Source organism: Myodes glareolus, chromosome 9, assembly GCF_982192425.1.
Source record: "Myodes glareolus chromosome 9, mMyoGla1.1, whole genome shotgun sequence".
Classification (NCBI taxonomy): domain Eukaryota; kingdom Metazoa; phylum Chordata; class Mammalia; order Rodentia; family Cricetidae; genus Myodes; species Myodes glareolus.
The window spans coordinates 36,869,623-36,888,202 of NC_142034.1; the positions used below are offsets into that span (position 1 = coordinate 36,869,623).

At 47.8% G+C, this 18,580-nt stretch overlaps 1 protein-coding gene and 1 long non-coding RNA gene across 15 annotated transcripts in view; one reads left to right on the top strand and one right to left on the bottom strand.

The window, feature by feature from the left end:
- Bcas3 (BCAS3 microtubule associated cell migration factor) overlaps positions 1 to 18,580 on the bottom strand; it is a 479,995-nt gene that overhangs the window by 49,318 nt on the left and 412,097 nt on the right. The gene's annotated exons all lie outside the window — the stretch shown is intronic.
- Positions 3,621 to 5,348, top strand: LOC146893234 (uncharacterized). The gene is made up of 2 exons (XR_015003732.2): positions 3,621 to 4,041; positions 5,056 to 5,348. It is a non-coding gene; the product is annotated as an uncharacterized LOC146893234 (long non-coding RNA).

The following is an 18,580-nucleotide window of genomic DNA, read 5'->3' on the forward strand; positions in this document are numbered from 1 at the left end:
GCTGATCCTAACCAGTCTCGAGCCCCACTGTGGTCTACAATCCGTCGATCCTGCCTGTTCTTCCTTGTCCCCGAGCCATGCCACCATATTCAGTTGTTCCGACTAGTCCCTTACAGTCCCCTCAGTTCTGAACCCCTAAGTGAACCCCTATATGTGCCCAGCGAAAGCACAGCTTGTTCACATTCAACTTGCCACCTACTCCCTTGTCCCTGGACAGCCACTCACAGCTCTGAGAAAGCCACCAGACTGGCTGGTCTTAGAGGAATGATCACCAACTTACCGTGACCTTTGGGCCGCCCACTCACTGGATCTTTCCCAAACACTTACTTCCTACTGTCTTGATGCACTACGCCCCAGTCACTATGCACTAGGCCATCAACACACCAGTATAATTTTCCATTCAGAAAAAGAACGAGACTCTCCTGACCCCCATTTCTCCCTCCTCTAGCTATAGTCCCATGTCTCTTCTGCCTTTAATGAAAACTCTGAAAGAGAAATCTGGCCTTGCTGTTTGCGGATTCTTCCCCATCTTTCTCTCTCTGAATCCATTTCAAGCAGGTTTTTGCCTCCACCTCTCTTGAATCTGCTCCTCCAAGGTTAGTGGTTGCTATGCTACTAAATTCCCCTGCAGTTGCACCTGATTGGTCTATCGGCAGGTCAAGTGCACACCTATAAGAGGCTCCTCTTCTCACTAGGCTTCCAGGATTCCGCAGTTACCTGCCGCTCCTCCCCTCTTGCGGGTGGGTTTAGCATCCTCTGCCTGTCCCTTCAGTATGGCCCCCTTCATCATCTGCCATCCCCTCCTCTCAGTAGCACCTGTTATTTTCAGGTGACCTTTCATTCAACTGCTGAAGAGGACCGATCTGCTTTGCTTCTAAGATCATCCAAAACCAGGTATGTGCACAGAGGTATTATGGTCAGAGACGCCAGCCTCTAAGCATTGAGATTTCCAAATTTCCTTGTCAGGTTTTAGACTGGTCAAGATAGTATTAGAAAGTCAAGGGCAATGGAGTTACAGGAGCAGAGTACAATGATATACAGGCACACATGAAAATATAGAAAAACCAAGTATTTTCTAATAACTAAAAATATTACAAAGGAGAAAGAATTAGGATGCCTGGGCCTCTGAAATTCTTTAGGCTCGCCTCTCCCCGCCTCACATCTTTACTGCTCCATGTGAGGTGAGTTGGGCCTGCTTCTTACTCACTGAGCCCAAGCCCTTCCCCTACTAGTACTCTACGGTACTCTAGAAACGGAGGACAGGTGGACACCAGGAGTGTAGCGGGAAGCTAGACCAAGGACAGAGGGGAACTGTCACTGCTGGGAGTCTGGGCTCAGCCACGCACTATGGATGATTGCCTTTGGGAGCTCCTCAGAGCAACCACACCAGGAGACAGCCCAAAAGAACGCGAGGAAATGGGAGAATCAGACCAGTTTTCCAGGTTTGGTGATCTTCTGTTTGGAGATGTTAGACTCTGGTTGAGAAATGGGGTGTGAAGAGGAATGTGAACACCCCGGAGGAGAGGGAAGGAGGTTCTTTATGCTGAGATTCCCCAGGCAGGCTCCCCATTGCAAATACTGACCAAGTACACAACTTGTCAATGTCCCAGAGAAAAAAAATGTACCCTTTCTGGGGGAAAAAAAAGCCAGAGTCAGGGTGGGGTGCTAAGCTCCCACACGGGACCCCCTTCGCCAGGTCTATGGTGATGGGAAGAGCCTTCTTCAGCCTGTGTGGAGTTAACTCCACAAGCCCTACCTCCACTCAGCCAGCAATGCTAGAGAAACATCTGCTACCCCTCCTAATCTTCTCCTTCCCCAAAGAAATGATTAAAAAGTTAAAGAAACACTTCCATATGGAAGACTCCAATCCCAACAGGTCACCACAAGATACTTCAAACACAATAAAACAGGAAGAGCTAAAAAAAGCAGAGAAGTTCATAGAACCACACAATCTTTCATGTAAGAAGAAGAAGAAGAAGAAGAAAAGCCCTGGGTAACTTTACACAGTCAGAACACCATTTGGCAGTTAAGTATGTCCTTAATCTGCCCAATTTGCTTATTACAGTCAAGGCTTAGAAGAATGAGAGCAGTGGCCAAAAGTGCCGCAATAACCTCTACTCCTAAAGTAAACTTACAAAGTGAATTAACGTGTTCGGCTGGAATAGTTCAAAGTTGAGCGTGCTCATAACCCCCTCCCGAGCCTGCCCCTGACAGACCCTGCCCTAGGAGAGCCGGAGTCCTTTAAAACTGGGAAGCACTTAGTGAACTGCTGGGTGTTCATCCACCGTCCACAGGCCGGGCTCCTGTACTAAGCAGGATCCAGGGCTAGCCGCAGCAGTACCACATCAAGGGGGACTCTCAGCCTCGCTCTGAGAGGCTCAGACCTGAGGAAGACACTGTGGTTCCTAGGTCAAAACTCAGACCAAACATACAAGGGAGGGCTTGAGTGGAGGGCAGGGGGACAGCTGTCCACACAGCCAGGCTAACCACATCTTAGTTATGAAGAGGCTCTGTACTGAAGACGGCCTTCCACCTCATCTCTGTTTCCTCAACTATGAAGCAAGGATATAATTCACCGGCATTCTGTCAGCTGTTCATACCAGGATGAGTTTGGGTTTTAATTTTTAATTTCTTTTTCTTTTTTGTCTTTAAAAGTTGTATGGCATATGCAGTGAGCTTCATCCGAGAACACTATGGACAGTTTGAGACAGAGAGAGAGAGAGAGAGAGAGGGAGGGAGGGAGGGAGAGAGAGAGAGAATAAATAATGAAGAGTAAGAGAAAAAAAGACCACACCTCCCCCAAATCCCACTGGTCTTCAGTTTGGTTGCCCTAGAAGTAATGGTGGTCTTCTTTGGAGAGGAACATAAAGGAAGCGGTTCACATGGAGCCTGGCAAAGCAAAGGCCCAGAGAAGCTTGTCAAGAACTGGCAGAGAGATGGCTAGGAGCATTCTGCTGCTCCAGGGGGAAATCCCGGGGTAGTGGTGTGCTGTGGGCAGAGGTAAGCTTCCCAGCCTGGAGGCTGAAGGCTGACTTCTCTGGCCACCTCCCTTGGGCCTTAAATTGCTTCCTGAGGCGAGGACCCTGGCTAATGGTTTATTTACAACAGGAAGAAGCAATTACCTTGGAGAACACTGAGTCATATGCCCCACCATTAGCCAGGACACCGGCACTCTCTACCAATAACCCCCAAGATATATGAACCAGTAATAGCCTCACTTAAAGACCTGACCATGGCTCCCTCTTTCTCCCACTCAGGTGAGACATCTAAATAAAGAAAAAGAATGGTATCGGAGCCAGTTTTGAGAGTGGCAGGCATGAAGCTGTCTTTATCTGCCGAGGCCCTTTCGGCTGGGCAATGAGGTATAGTATATTCCTGCTTGAAAAGAATGATCAGGGATGTTCAAAGGAACAACGGCTGAGGAAAAGTCCCGTGGATGGACAGAACAGCACAAAATACAATGTGCACAGGGCTGGGATGATGTGCACTTTCCAAACTAGGCAAAGACCACCTGTTAGCTGATACCAGGAGAGCTGGGCTGGGGATGGACCAGAAGGGAAAAACTTCTGGGAAGATGCCCAGAGAATTAGGAGAAAGCCTGAAGTGCTCTGTGGGAGAAAATCTAACAAACACGACGAGCAGGAAGCTTGAGAGCACGCAGGCTGTCTGTTCCGATATTCAACATTCGGGTACTAAAGGAGGAAGAGGTGCAAAAAGCTTAAGAGTATTTGTAGTTTAAATTAAAGTGTTCAAAGCCCCGTTATAGAGCGGGGTAATGTATGCAATGACATCTGGGGCTGTAATCAGCGAAGCGCTTTCAAGAGCTGCCAAAGCAAACAGCCAAATAACAAATCCACTTTACAGATCATCAATCCGATCCCGGACTTGCCAAGGTAAATAGTAAAAGGCTGAAGTTTGCTTTGCAAACCGGGGAGCTGGGAGTTGAGCAGGGCCCTGATCCACAGCTGCACCACTGGGGCCGGCCCCTGGAGCTCCAGGCACAAAAGAAGGCCAAGAAGCCCTGCAGCCGAGCTCCCTGAGGTAGGGAGCTTTGGGTGGGTCTGGGCAGCCATCAGTCCAGCAGGTATCCAAAGCTGCCAGGTGAGGTGGGCACCTTCAACCCAGTCCAGATTTAGGGGCTTGGTGGTTTGTGGACTTTGGAGAAGAGAGCACAGCCCAAGGCTGTGTTTCCTTGCTTGCTGCCAGGTTTTATAAAGTAATTAAATCTCCTGGCCAGAAAGACATTTTTCTGAAAAGCCAGTCAGAGTCCAGAGGAGAAGGTGCAGGCCAAAGGATGGCTGCTTGCTTCAGTAAATCCAAATGCCTTGGGATAGACACCCTGGCTGCCTCTGAGTCTGGGGCTTCCCAGAAGGAGCAATGGCTAAGGGGCATGACAAGCTCACTGTCAAGAGTCAGAACCAGCTGTCAAACCACAGCGTTTTGGGATGTGACAGGGAGAAAAGGTTCTGAGAACACGGGAACCCTGGTAGAAAGCAGGTGTGAGCCAACTGGAAGCTTTCATTTTGTACCAGGCTTTAGTGCTTTAAGGCATCATGGCCATAGAGTGGGGCTCCCGCAAGGGCAGTTTGCCTGTGTCAAGTAGGTGAGAAACGGGATGGTAGAAATGATGCAGGGTTGATGGAAGAAGAACCCTCTGGCTTGCTCTAGGTGCCCTAGGGTAATAATTGTGCCTGAGCTTCTGGGCCAGAAACAGCCTCACTCTCTCTGCCTAGAGGCTGACTCTGTTTAGAAAGCTTGGTGTGCAAAAAAAAAAAAAAAAAAGCCCCAGGCTCAGAGCCCCGAGCCACAGGCTGTGACTAAGTCAGGCATCTGCTGGGCACTAATTAATACTAATTGCTGTTGTAATTAGCTGTCTTGGTGGCATTTAGTCTTTTTTCAAAATATGTACATATACATACATATTTGTAAAACAGTATTTTGTGGCTCTTTGTCTTTTTTTTTATGTGTTAGGCTCCTGTTATGTGCAAGGCTCACTGAATTTGCTCTTCCCCTTACATTTTAACTATGCAAGGCTTATATCATCCCATTTTATAGGTACAGAAACTGAGGCTCACAGAAGTTCTGCAATTTGACCCATGTTATCCAGCTCAACCATATCTCCTACATGATTTTATTTGAAGCCTGAAGAATGAAATATTGATCCCCACATCCTCTTCCTATCAACGGCTTTCCAGGAGGACACTGCTGATGCGCCTGTTTTCCTTGCAAGACCATGGACACCTGGGGATTATGTTTGATTACCTTTCTGAATCTCTGAGGCTTCTATTGGAGGTTTGCCACATTATATGTCAAAAGAATGGAAATGAATGAATGATTTGATGAATGCATGCATGCTGGATCATCTCTCCACCAGGAAACAAAGCACCAGAAAGGGGCAAGGACTTGTTAAACTTTATAGCTAGCAGAGCAGTCAAAACCTGGGCTCTTGGGCTCGGGAGGCAATGAGCACCAGGGCACTATGTGAGATGCACATGGTGGCAAAGGTTAGGTGTGCAGAGCGCGAGGTGAGAAGGGGTATATCTTTTGGTGATGATGGGTAAGACCCACCTGTCTTAGAAATATCTCCGTTTTGTCTTTGGTCTGACTGAGGTCATAGACAGCTTCATCCCAGTGACAGATGGTGCCCTGTTACGATTATAGTGGGAGATAATCCTAGTACCTGGAAGGCTGAGGCAGGAGAATTTCCCCAAGCTTGAGGTTAACTTGAACTACACAGTGAATTCCAAGGCAGCCTGGGATATGGTGTAAGAGGCACTAGCTCAAAAACAAACAAACAAAAAGACTGTAGGTGGAAATCAGCTACAAACAGAGATTTCTGTCACAACTCCACTTCAATATGTTGCCATAGGAGCTGCCATGGCCTCGCTGCCCCTCATAAACATGGCGGTGCGCAGGGACTCCCAGGAGGGAAGGTCAATGCAGCATAGGAAAGGGGGAGAGTGAGAGACCTGCGATCTGAGCAGGAAGTCCTTCGTCTAAGGGTCACCCGATTTGAGAGCTGGGGCGACCTCAGTCCCACTGTCCTGGAGGTTGCTTCGCAGGAACGATCTACTCAAACAGCACTTTCTCAAGCCCACAAAGTCTCAAAGAGAGACTGGGTATTTCTCCACAGAGCCTTTTGGCAACAGAAGGGGAAAGAGGCAGATTTCTCCTTCGTGGAGTGGCCAGAGGCTTGGCTCAAGCATCATTGGGATGGGTGGCTACTCCAACTCCACACTTGTCTGGGGCAGCCTTGCCTTGCTCATGGGAGGTCAGGACTCACATGCCAAGCCAGACGAACATATGGAAAAGATTAGCCCAAACATGCGAATAGGCAGACATGATGATACATGGAAAAGGTTGGTTTGGGACAAACCAAAAAAGCACACAACCCAAAACCATGTGCTCAATTATAGGCAGACAATGCTTCTGTCAGCCCTAGTGAGGGGCTGAGGGTGTGGAAGGGCCCACATATATATTAACTTGAGCCTACAAGTACAAGTTGCATACCTGCCACATGGCCATGTCCACAGAGGGAAAGGCCACAGCAGGCTGAAATGATGCTAAAATATGCTCTTTGATCACTGGCTTTCTTCACAGGAATTTCTTTCTCTTGCCCTCATCCCTAAAGCGGGACGTAAAGAAGGGCTGCAACATTCGGCTCTTCCCTTGAGAAGACAATTGTCTTCAGACAACATGGGCTTACAAACCAGGTGATCTTCTCTGCCCAGTTGGGCAGCTAGGGTTCTCTGGAATAAAGGGATGGGGGCTTCTGGCTACTTTCCAAACTTCCCCACCCTTCCCAGGGAATTTCAGAAGCAGCAATATTTACACCTTGCAAACACTGTAACGGAGAATGGGATGTCCTGCCTGCCACACACCTCATGAAAGTGCATCTCCCAGGTCAGCAGCCCCTTAGGAATCTCAGGAGACCATCTCTCACTCCCCATCCCCACTCTCCACCCCAAACCTAAGACAGCTACTATTTATGAGTTCTCCTCCCATCTTCCCAAGACTTGTCCTGACTTGACACTCAGTGCATGCAATAAGCTTACCACAGGAGCTGAACATTTGTTATGTGCCCAGCACAGTGCCCACTCTGTAGACACTCTGCCCACGCCTGGGACTCAGTGTGCACTTTGAACCAAGAGGGGCCTATGGAATTGGCAGAATCATCTCTCCATGGTTATAGGGTGTCAGAGCTGGCAGAGAACAAACATCACCTTCCAGGTGCAGGAGCCAGGATTGGGGGAGGGGGAGACTGTATGAGTATAGTTTGTCCAGGTCAGGCTATGAGCACAGTGGCAATACTGGTATTAGCACTGGGTTTCTCCCCTATGTGCTCCTTGGCATGTGTTACTGGGGTAACTGGGAAAGCTGGGGAACTCTTCAGGATGAGGCTGTGGAGGCCTGTGGGGGAAGGAAAGCTGATTGTGGCTTAATTATCAGCATAGCCAATTGGCCGCAGATCCCATGGGCCTCCTCCCTGAGACCTTCCCTCATCACGCTTGCAAAACATGACGGACTTGTAATACATTAATTGGTAAATGTCTCCTTGACGCTGTAGTCTCACTACCTTTTCCAATAGGCTTTTGCTTGTTTGTTTTTTAGTGGTTTTTTTTTTTCGAGACAAGGTCTCCCCTGTACCCCAATCTTCCTGAGTGCTAGAACTAACCATTTTTTTTTAAAATCCTCTTTCCCCACCACACCCCCAATCCCAGGAAACATCAGTCCAAACACTTCTGCTATGCTGCACACCCGTAGACCCAGCTGCGGCCTCACCATTTCATCTGCACTGACAAATGTCACAGAACCAAGAGGAGTACCCTTCACACCCTTCCCCTCCTGCCAAGCCGTCTTCACGCCATCGTTTCCATTGGCTGGGGACATCCGCCTAATCCTCCCCACCATCTTTCCTGCAGATATCTACAGGAGTGCTCTGTCATGTTGCCTCTAACGCGATCTTTCCGGAACTCAGTAGGACCGCCACATCATCTTCAGATGGGAGCGAGCTTCTCCGCATTTCTAGCTTAGACTTAGCTCAGGAGGCTTACACATTTGGGAGGCAAAGGCAGAATGACTGTTGCAAGTCTGAGGCCAGCCTGGGCTATATACAGAGTTCAAGGCTAGCCTGGGTAACTGTGTGAGACTCTATCTCAACAAAGCCAAGCGAAACAGTAAGATCCAGGTAAGCAGGGAGCCCCGACTGTCCAGCCCCTTGTCATTGTCCCTTAGATATCCAGTTCCAACAACACAGACACTTTGGGACCATTTTATTTCTGTTAGCTTTTCACCCTTGCCCCTTCAGCTTGCACGTTAGCTCTTCAGGGAAATTCCCTGAGCATGCTTTTCAGACTGCATGGAGACTCTTTTCTTTACAAAACTTCACACAATTTGTAGTTATGCTTATTTAGAAGCTCACATGAATAGCCTATTTTCCCCTCCCCTTAACCACACACTGCACATTCACCACTGTGGCTGAGTGAGGGCAGTCGTACCACACTGCAGTGCCTAACAGACACCTGATGGATGCTGACCTTCCGGATGGAGAGTCACAAAAGCAGGCCACTGTGGTATTTCCAGGCACTGGGAGCTTTTGGGGAGAGAGGCATTCATAGTAACAGGTCCAGGTGACAGTCTCTAGGGCCCACCCTATTTTGTTTGTTCTGTGAGAGAAGAAACGAAGACACCCTTTAAAGACCCCTCCTTAGGAGATTCTCCTCTATGGAGACAGCCCATCATCACAGTCAAGCTGGTACTTCTGGAATTTATCCAGCCCTTCTCTGAAAATGAAACCCTTGTCACTTTAAGATACAAGTCCCTTGCTTGGGCCATCTATCAATGCTCCCTGCTGTCATGGCTATGCGGCCTGCTGTTCAAATTTGTCCAATTAGACACAGCCCCGTGGGGTGGGATTCAGTGAGGAATGTGCCTGCCACTGAGCAAGAATGACTGGCGTGGAAATCCCTCAGGGAGAGCCAGCAAAGGGCTGCTGGGCACGGCTTGGGGCGGTGCGCCCTCAGGCTTGATGACTGTTCAGCACAGGACACAGACGGCTGCCCCAAGCCTATGTGGGATGGGGTGGAACATGAGCATCAGCTCTCACAGGCGTGCAAGGGTCACGTGCTACACACAGAGTTGGACCACAGAAGCCCTCTCTAAATGTGACAGTGATATGGCCTGTGGCTAGTGCTGTGAATCAGAGACAGTCATGAGGTCAGAAGCGACCAATAGAAACCCAGCACACTGCATAGGTATGCCCAAGGAGGATTTAGTTAGACAAGGCTATTGGCGGAGGCGGCTCATTCATTTCCCAGCTGCCCAGACCCGAAATAGTCACACACAGAAACTATATTATAATATGCTGCTTGGCCTATTAGCTCATACTTCTTATTGGCTAGCGCTTCTATCTTAAATTAACCCATTTCTATTAATCTGTGTATCACCATGTGGTTGTGGCCTACCAGTAAGGTTCTATTCAGCGTCTGGCATCTGGCATCCAGCATCTATGGCTATGTGGCTTCTTCCTGACTCTGCCTACTCTGTCCTCCTTTATCTACTTAGAATTCCCACCTTGCCCTACTCTGTGTTGCAATAGGACCAAAGCAGGTTCTTTATTAACCAATGGTATTCACAGCATACAGAGGGGAATCCCACATCACAAGTCTTTACTCTGTATCTCAGGCTGCTTGTGAACTTCATATATAGCTCTAGCTGGCCTCAAACTTGTGGTGATTCTCCTGCCTCAGCCTCCTAAGGGCTGAGATTACAGGTGTGTACCACCTAGACTGGGGTTGAAGATACGAAATTTTCACATCTCCCAAACTGTTCTTTGCAATAACTCTTTTGGGGGGTGTGGGGAAGTATTGTGTACATTGAACTGGCTTAGAACTCACTGAAGTTAGTGAGAAAGACCTTGAACTTCATAGCCTCCTGTTTCCACCTCCTGAGTGCTCAGATTACAGGCACGTGCCTCCTGGTCATGTTCACGCAGCACTCGAGGTCAAGTCCAGGGCTTCATGGCTCTACCCTTTATTATTATTATTATTATTATTTTAGATGCTGTTCTATTTCTCCTCAAGAACCTCAGCTTTGAAATTCTTAGACTTTTGAAGACGGGGAGAAACTTTAGAGAACATACTGTCGTCACTCTAATTTCACAAATGAGGCTAATGAGAAGAAGAGACCATGGTTTAATGAAGGTCACAACGCCTGTCAGCAGTAGGGCTGGACTTCAAGCCTAGTTCTTGCTTTACTGTTTAAAGGTTGCCTTCCTTGGGGCTGGAGAGACGGCTCAGTGGTTAAGAGCACTGGCTGCTCTTCCAGAGGACCCAGGCTCATTTCCCAGCACCCACATGGCAGCTCACAACTGTCTGTAACTCCTGTTCATGGGATGTGGCACCCTCGCACAGACATACATGCAAGCACAGCACCACTGTACATAAAATACAAATAAATTAAATAAAGGCTGCCTTCCTTTGGGAGATAGTCCACTTAGGTTGTAATTGAAACAATTTCATTCTGTAGCCCAGGCTAGCTTTGAACTCTTATCAATTCTCCTGTCTCGGGTTCCCAAGTACTGTCATTACAAGGATGAACCACTCTGCCTTTCTCACTTCTATTTGTTTGTTTGTTTAGTTTTCTGAGACAGGGCTTCTCTATGTAGCCTGGTCTGTCCTGAAACTCGTTCTGTAGAACAGGCTGGCCTCCAACTCACAGAGATCCACTTGCTTCTGCCTCTGCCTCCTGAGTGCTGGGATTAAAGGTCTGCACTACCACCACCACCACCACTAGCCACTCACTTTTAGTCTTATAAACCATTTGTTTATTTTATTTTATGTATGAGTGTTTTGCCTGAACCTATGTATGTGCACCATGTGGGTGTCTGGTGCCTGTGGAGGCCAGAAGGGGGCACCAGATCCCCTGGAGCTGGGGTCAGGAGCTCTTGTGAACTGCCATACAACACAGGGATTTAAAACTGTATCAACTATTGTCTCCAGCCCCCCACTTTGATTTTTTGACGGCAGGAGATATATTAGAGGGAGAAAAATCTGGAATTGAGTGTTATTTCTCTGTTCTGATTTTCTTTGTGATCAGTTCACATGTCAGCGGTGGGCTTCAGTTTTGTCGACTTGTACAGCGAAGGAGGTTGGGTCCTTATCTCCATTTATCCACTGTCCTGAGCATTATGGAGTACTTAGTCTGTGCCCACTGCTCTGATCATTCCCAGGTACTTAGCCCGTGCCCACTGCTCTGACCACTCCCAGGTACTTAGCCTGTGCTCACTGCTCTGATCATTCCCGGGTACTTAGCCTGTGCTCACTGCTCTGATCATTCCCAGGTACTTAGCCTGTGCTCACTGCTCTGATCATTCCCGGGTACTTAGCCTGTGCCCACTGCTCTGACTATTCCCGGGTACTTAGCCTGTGCCCACTGTTCTGATCATTCTCGGGTACTTAGCCTGTGTCCACTGCTCTGACCACTCCCGGGTACTTAGCCTGTGCCCACTGCTCTGACCACTCCCGGGTACTTAGCCTGTGCCCACTGTTCTGAGCACTCTGAGTACTTAATCTGTGCCCAGCACTGGGAGAGGGAAAGGCAAGCAGAGCCTGACCCCTCTGAAGAGCTCTTAGTGTGGTGGCGGGCATCGACAGTGGCCCATGGGCTGAATGCTGGAAGCCAGGGTGGAGGAATGCCTCTTAGCTTGCAGACTCTAAGGGTCTCATCTTTCCTCCCTCAGCTTTTTACAACGAACCATGGTATTCCTCCAGAAATAAGAAACAAACCAGAAGGGAAGGGTGCCCTGGACAGCCAAGAAACCCACCTGGGAGCTGCAAGGATGAGGGAGGGGCAGCCTTACCAGCTGGATGGCTCTTGAACGGGTGACATTACAGTTAGGTGGCTGGCCAGGCTGTGTGCTGCCTTAGGACCAGGGATAAAGGAAAGAGGGCTGTTAAGGAAACAGAGACCCACTTCTAGACTGAGATGTCACACAGAGGAACGAGCTGGGGTTGTGGGGAAGACTTGGTCACCAATTCCCTCTCACCAATTTCATGCTCATCAACCCTGTAACATCTGTAAGATGGCAACCAAGACTATTTAAGACAATTCTCAAGGCACTTGGACATTATCAACTGGATTTTTCTTTGAAACCAATCTTCCCCTGTCTCAGCTCTCAGGGGAGAAAAGAAAGATCAGGCTCACTCCTGGAACAGGGCAGCTGACTGGGTAGTGTCAAACCCTGACCAGGGCCCAGGGCTAGGTCCCTTAAGGCTCCATACCTTTTCATGGTATAGCCCAAGGCTGCATAGCGAACTGGTGAGAATTGGGAGGAAAAGAATCACCAGAATGGGTTATAAATGAGTCCTCCCCCTCTCCCCCACCCCGGGAAGTTTGGGATCTAGACAAAAGTCTTCTTATCTTTAAAAGACTCCCTTTTGTGAAATGAACAATCTGGCCTGCAGTCATCAGCTGTCTGAAAGGCTGCTGGGTCATAGAAAATCTCTCCTGTGATGCTAAGTCCATGTGACCATTATGCCCCCCTTTTCTTCTCCCTCTCCCTGTCTCTCTCTTCCAAGCCAAGTGCTTAGCAGCTCAATCAAATTAACTGTGGCACTTTCAAAAGCACCAAAATACAATTCTACCAAAAAAGAAGGCAGGCGTCTTGTTTTCAAGAAAAGACACGAAGTTGTCACCCCAGGATCAGTATAGATATTCATTCTGTGACAACCCCCCATTACTTTCACGTCCCCCCTCCCCTTTTAAAAAAGAGATTTAAAAATATCAGCATCAATGCTCACTTCTAGCCAAATTTATTTCCAGCTTCAAGTAACTGGGTGTTCTTTATGGTCAAGGACAAAAAAAAAAAAAAAAAACCCAAGAGGCTGGAAAAACCTCATTAAAAAACCCACAAACACAACTCATTTGTTTGAAATAAAGTGGAGGCCGGAGGAGGGAAGGGTGGGAGAGAGAGTGAGCCCATGCTCTTGGCCGAGCCTCAGTTCTGAAGAACTGTCACAGCCGAACAGTGGCCAAGTAACAATCTCACTCTAAGAAGCCGGTGGAAGATTTGGCCGGATGGGTGGGGACCACAATCGGCAACACAGCTCCCCACAGGAGCAGGAGACAAGGAATTCTTTCTGATCTTAAGCACAGCTCAGTTTGGCCGCTGTGTCTGAAACAGCCTCAGGCTGAGGGAGTAGCCCAATGGTGGAGCCCTGGCCTAGAGCGGTGAAGCCTTGGGTAAGATCCCCACACCAGGAACCGGAGGGAGGAGCCTGGAATAGAGGCCTAGAGCCCAGCCTCAGCACAGAGGTGCAGGGCTGCCAGCAACACAGTGCCTCACTCTTGCTGCAAAATGACAGTCCGAAGGAACTGGCGATGTGACTGGTGCCGCCCTCCACACTGCAGCTCTTGCCCAAGGTCACAGAGTCTGAAGCACTGGACTCGGGGCCTCCAGGGTCTTTCCAAAAGCTTTTCTCTCGTCTCACAGCTAAAGCACGGGCCTATGTGTGGGAAGACTCTAATCTCAGAGTCCAAGGCAGCCATGCATTTGTCGCTCAGCCTCCTAGGGGTTGCCCCAGTGTGAAGAATTCCTGATGACAGGGACCAAATATCAACTTAAGTGACAGTCAACAGAGCCAGGCTCCCTGAAGGCAAAGGAATAAGGACACCAGGAGCCCTGTGACTTGCGGGGCTATTCAGACAGCCCAGAGAAGAAGAGCATTTCCTGGTCCCAGCTCCTGACCTACCTTAACCAGTGGCCTCTTCTCAGGGGCCCTCACACTCACCAGGCCTGGTTTTGCTCATGCATTTCCGCCTGGTCCAGATCCTTAACTGAGCTCCAAAGACAGAGGTCAGGAGCTTTCCCACAAGAAGCCAGAGGGTGGGGGTGGGGGTGGGGAGGATGAGTAAGAAATCAGGTGGGGCACACACAACACCATGACATATATGCACAATTTAAAATAATCAAAATACATCCTTTTTTTTTTAATGAAGAAAGTTTGGCAGGATGACTCAGTGGGTAAAGGCACCTGCCACCAAGCCTGAGTTCAGGGACCCCCCCACATGGTGGAAGGAGAGAACCAACTCCCGTAAGGTGTCCTCTGACCTACACACACACACACACACACACACACACACACACACACGCACACACAAACGTAATTTTAAAAGACAGAAGAGAGAAGGGAAGTCAGAGAGACGCCTGTAATTGTTTGTAAGAATCATCAGGGAAAAGGTAGGAGACTAAAAGGAATCCAGTTAAATATTTAGAAGGCATGAGTTCTAGTCTCAGATTTACTATTTACTAACTGTATGATACTAAGAAAAATATCTTAAATCCTCTGGAGCTCTGACAAATAGCCACAACCTCTGCCTAAATCACAGCGTGTGTTAAGATCATCCAAAATAATCTATGTGGGAGCCCGTGTGAAGGCTGAACCATTTAAACATGTGATGTATGGTTATTATGGCTGCAGAGCTGATTACACATGTTTTAAGCAGATTGAGGAAACCCTCTTTGCCAATTAAGAAAACATAAGAAACATCCAAAACAAATACTCCAAAAGGTCTAATTGTACCCTCTGGGTCTTGTCATTAAAGTCAGTAAATGTTTTGTGACTTAAGAAAACTGAAGAGAAACGGACTGGAAAAATTTATCATTAGATATATTCTTTCACCAAAACTCCCTGCTAGAAGCCTGGGGGCTGAGTGGGGGGACCCAAGTCTTTCTAGGAAAAGTCTATCTGATGAAGAAGAAAGATGGGCTTGGCAGTGAAAGAGCCATGTTCAAAAAGAAGCCCTGAGTGCTCTCTGAAAAATTGTGAGGTTTTACATAGAAAAGAAACTTTAAAATTTGCCTTTAGAGAGTCGTCCAGCGTCTCCTTCTAATGGCATTACAGCTACTTAGTCTGACCAAAACCTAAATACAGTATTGTACTAGGGAGGAAAAAGAAATTACTTTAGTCAATGTCAAAATGACAAACCATCAAAAAAAAAAAAGTGTGCTTTATTCAGAAAAGAAAAACCTCTTAAACAAACTTAGATGGCTTGGCAAACTTTTGATTTTAATTTTGTGATACATTGTAACAACAAAAGGCTACTGTAGCATATCAAGCAAATTTATAAGGATATGATCAATATATTTGACATATTATTTAATTAGAATCTTCAGTGACAGAGACAGTATGAAAACCTAGCATCAACATTCTGACAGTAGAATAAATAGATATAATTATTCTCCTTACGAATCCAGGAGAGTTATAAGTTATCAATCAGACCTCAGCTATGAGTACCAAGGTTACATTAATATACTAAGAGTTTGATGTAACTGTCACAGCACCAGCGCCACACCCAATGAGAGGAACAAGAAATTGAGGACTTCAAGTTCAAATGTTCAGAAGGTCCTTATTTCTGTCACTGTCTCTCCAAAGTCTCCATAGCCCAGGATGACCTTGACCTAGCTATGTGACCAGGATAACCTTCAAGTTCTGATTCTTCCCCCTCCTGCCAACCAAGGGCTGGGATTATGATCAAGTGTCAACACAGTTGCTAAGGACCATGCCCCAGGCTCTGTACATGCTAGGAGTGTACTCTACCAATTGAGTTATACTCTCAGCCCCAGCACCCAAATCCCAATGCTTTACTTTCATGCCCAGATCCTGTCAAGCTACTGGGGCTTAGGGAGATATGGAGTTTGTGATGACAGACTTGTATATGGAAAAGCTTCAGAGCTCTTCAAGCCCATGCACAGCTCTTCACAGTGCAGGACAATGAGGCTCAGAGGAGAGAGAGGACATGCACAAGGTCACATGACTTCCTGGTGCAAGCAGGTCAAGATGCAGGTTTCAGGACACGTGGCAAAGAGCTCTTACTGTGCCGAGGTGGTTCGTTAGAACACTGCCAAGATAGTCGTGGCTACTACCGTGCCAAGAGCAAGGAATGCACCCTCCAGCCTGGGCCAAGAGGAATGATGGCTAACGTTTAACACCATGGAAACAGCATCAAAGATGGCCCAGCTGGACTCTAATAATGGGGATGACGATGCTGAGGTTAGCAGAAAGCTGCAGGTGGACAGCGCGGGTCGGAAATAGCATATGTCCTCAGAGCAGGAGGACTCAGAAGCCCAAAGTGGCCCTTACCACAGGGGCAGGGGATGGGAACCAGCCCAAAGTCTGTGGTTCAGTGTTCTCTTAGGACACTGCTGGATGTCTAGAATGAATGTCAATCACACATCTTGGGAGAGTGTGCTTGCAGAAGACAATGCGAGAGGTAGATTGTGCTGCCTGGGTAGGCTTCTGGAAAGGCCAAGGATGACAGGAAGACATGGATCAGAGGCCTTTCTCTTAAAAGCCTGGCAATAAAATGCACCAGTAAGTAGGAGTGGGGACATGGGACAGGGAAATTGAATATAATAATAGGATATACAGCTGCCCTATGTCTGCAGGGTATTGTTTTCAGGCCCCACTGTAGATATCAAAATCAATGACATGCAGACATGTATATGACATGGTATAGGATATGCAAGTAATCTATGCATACCCTCTTGTATACACACATCTCTATGGCCTCTAATATCTAATACAATGTGAACGGCACATAAATAGTTGTTAAATTGTATAGCTTAGGGAATTTTTCCTGAATACTTTCATCCATCCATCCATCCATCCATCCATCCATCCAGACAGGATCTCTTTATGTACCCTGGCTATCCCTGAACTCCCTATGCAGACTAGGTAATTTACGTTTGAGACAGGACTTTATACTGGCTCCCAGGCTGGCCTTGAACTCAGGACAGTCCTCTTGCTTTGGTCTCCCAAGAGCTGGATTGCAGACATGTACTAACATGCCCAGTTTTTGATAAATTAGATTTAGATACTTAGAATTCTCCAAGGCATGGCAGTATATATGTCTATAATTCTAGCATTCAGGAGGTTGAGGCAGGAAAATTGCCAAAAACTCAAAGCCAGACTGATCTATGTAGCTCTGTGTCAAAACCAAACAAGTGGAGCGTGGCCCGGCATTCCCATTAGTCTAAAGCTCTGGAAGGCTTGGGCAGAAGTACTACCTCAGCTACATGGCAAGACTTCGTCTCAAGCCAAGAAAAAGGAACTGAGAATATTTAAGAACACAGAGCAATGAAAACAAATTTGATACATGTTATACCCACCTCAGAACTGAAGAAAGAGTTCCCAAACTATAGCAGTATCACCAGAGCCTTGTGCGGGAAAAGGAATTCTGATCATGTCATAATAGTTTCACAAAAGGACCAGCAGTAGCTGGAGTTGGCTTCGTGCACAAATCGATAGAACACATGAGAAATTCCTTATGGGGGAAACAGCGAAACATAATTTAAGTTGAAACTGTTAATGTAATAATCTTAAATGGCAGAACTGTTGTACATTACCAAAGGAGCCCAGCCCAACACGCAGCCCTGCATGTCGGTCTGAGCAGATGGATGCCTAAGGAGAGAGGGCCCACGGCATCCAGCAGTTGCTGGAGGAATACGCTTTTCTGTCTTTCCTCCTCCCCTCTGCCTTCTTCCCAGAAACAAACGACATACAGCTCTAAAAGCAGTCTTGTGAAGTAGTCCAGAGAAGGAGAGACGACCACGGAGGTAGATGAGAGGTTCTGCGGGACCCTCTGAGAATACCAAGAAGATGGTGCCAACGTGATGCCGCTTGGGGTGACACATGAAGAGCAGGTGGCATGTGGCAATGGAAGAGAGGAGAAGGTCCAGGACATGGCAGGGGACAGGCTAGGAACTGGGACAAGCAAAGGCCTGGAGTACCAAGCAGGGTCGGGGAGAGACAACGGGCTCCATGTTGAGGAGGGCTAAGGACGGAAGCTGTGGAGCTCTTAAGGCGGAGGTTGCACAGGATTTCAGAAGTTGGGGGCCTGGAATCCTGCTTCGCCATTAGTGGGTGGCAATGGGCCACCTTTCCTGTGGGCTTCTTTGCTTTTTGGGGAGCCCACTGAGTGGGGTGAGAGCAGAGGCTGCAAGGCTGGGGCAGTTGCCCTGTGAACAGGGAGTGTGTGCTAAGCCGGGCAGAAGTGCAGAAGGGCTCTACTGGAATGCCTGGGAGAGGCCCATCCTAGCAGAGGGAAGGCGGATTCTGACAGCATACAGACACTGAGGCTTCTAACAGCCTTCACATCTGGAAACCCCGTGGTGGCTCAAATCAGCAACGTCTTCGAAAGGAAACCTGGATGAGGACGGTGTGTGAAGAGGATTATCTCCTCCCTGCCTACAATTTATTGGTTCTGAATATCAGGTTAGCAAGCTGAAGCAATTAAACACCAGGCCAGCTGTTTCAGGCAATTAGGTAACATTTTTCATTTAGAAGACCACACAACAGAGAAGAGAGACTAGAGAGATAAGACCTGTGTTTTGATTTGCTAAGTCTCTGCTGCAGATAAAGCCCAGCTTTTTGGAACCCTGCAGGCAATTACTATTTCAGGCTTGGCAAGAACTGGAGTCTGAAAGTAACTATTGGGCTTCTCTTGGCAAGACTCAAAGCCACTGTAGCTGTGTGAGTGTCCTAGGCAGTGGCAGAAGAGCAGGAGGAAGCCAGGGGCC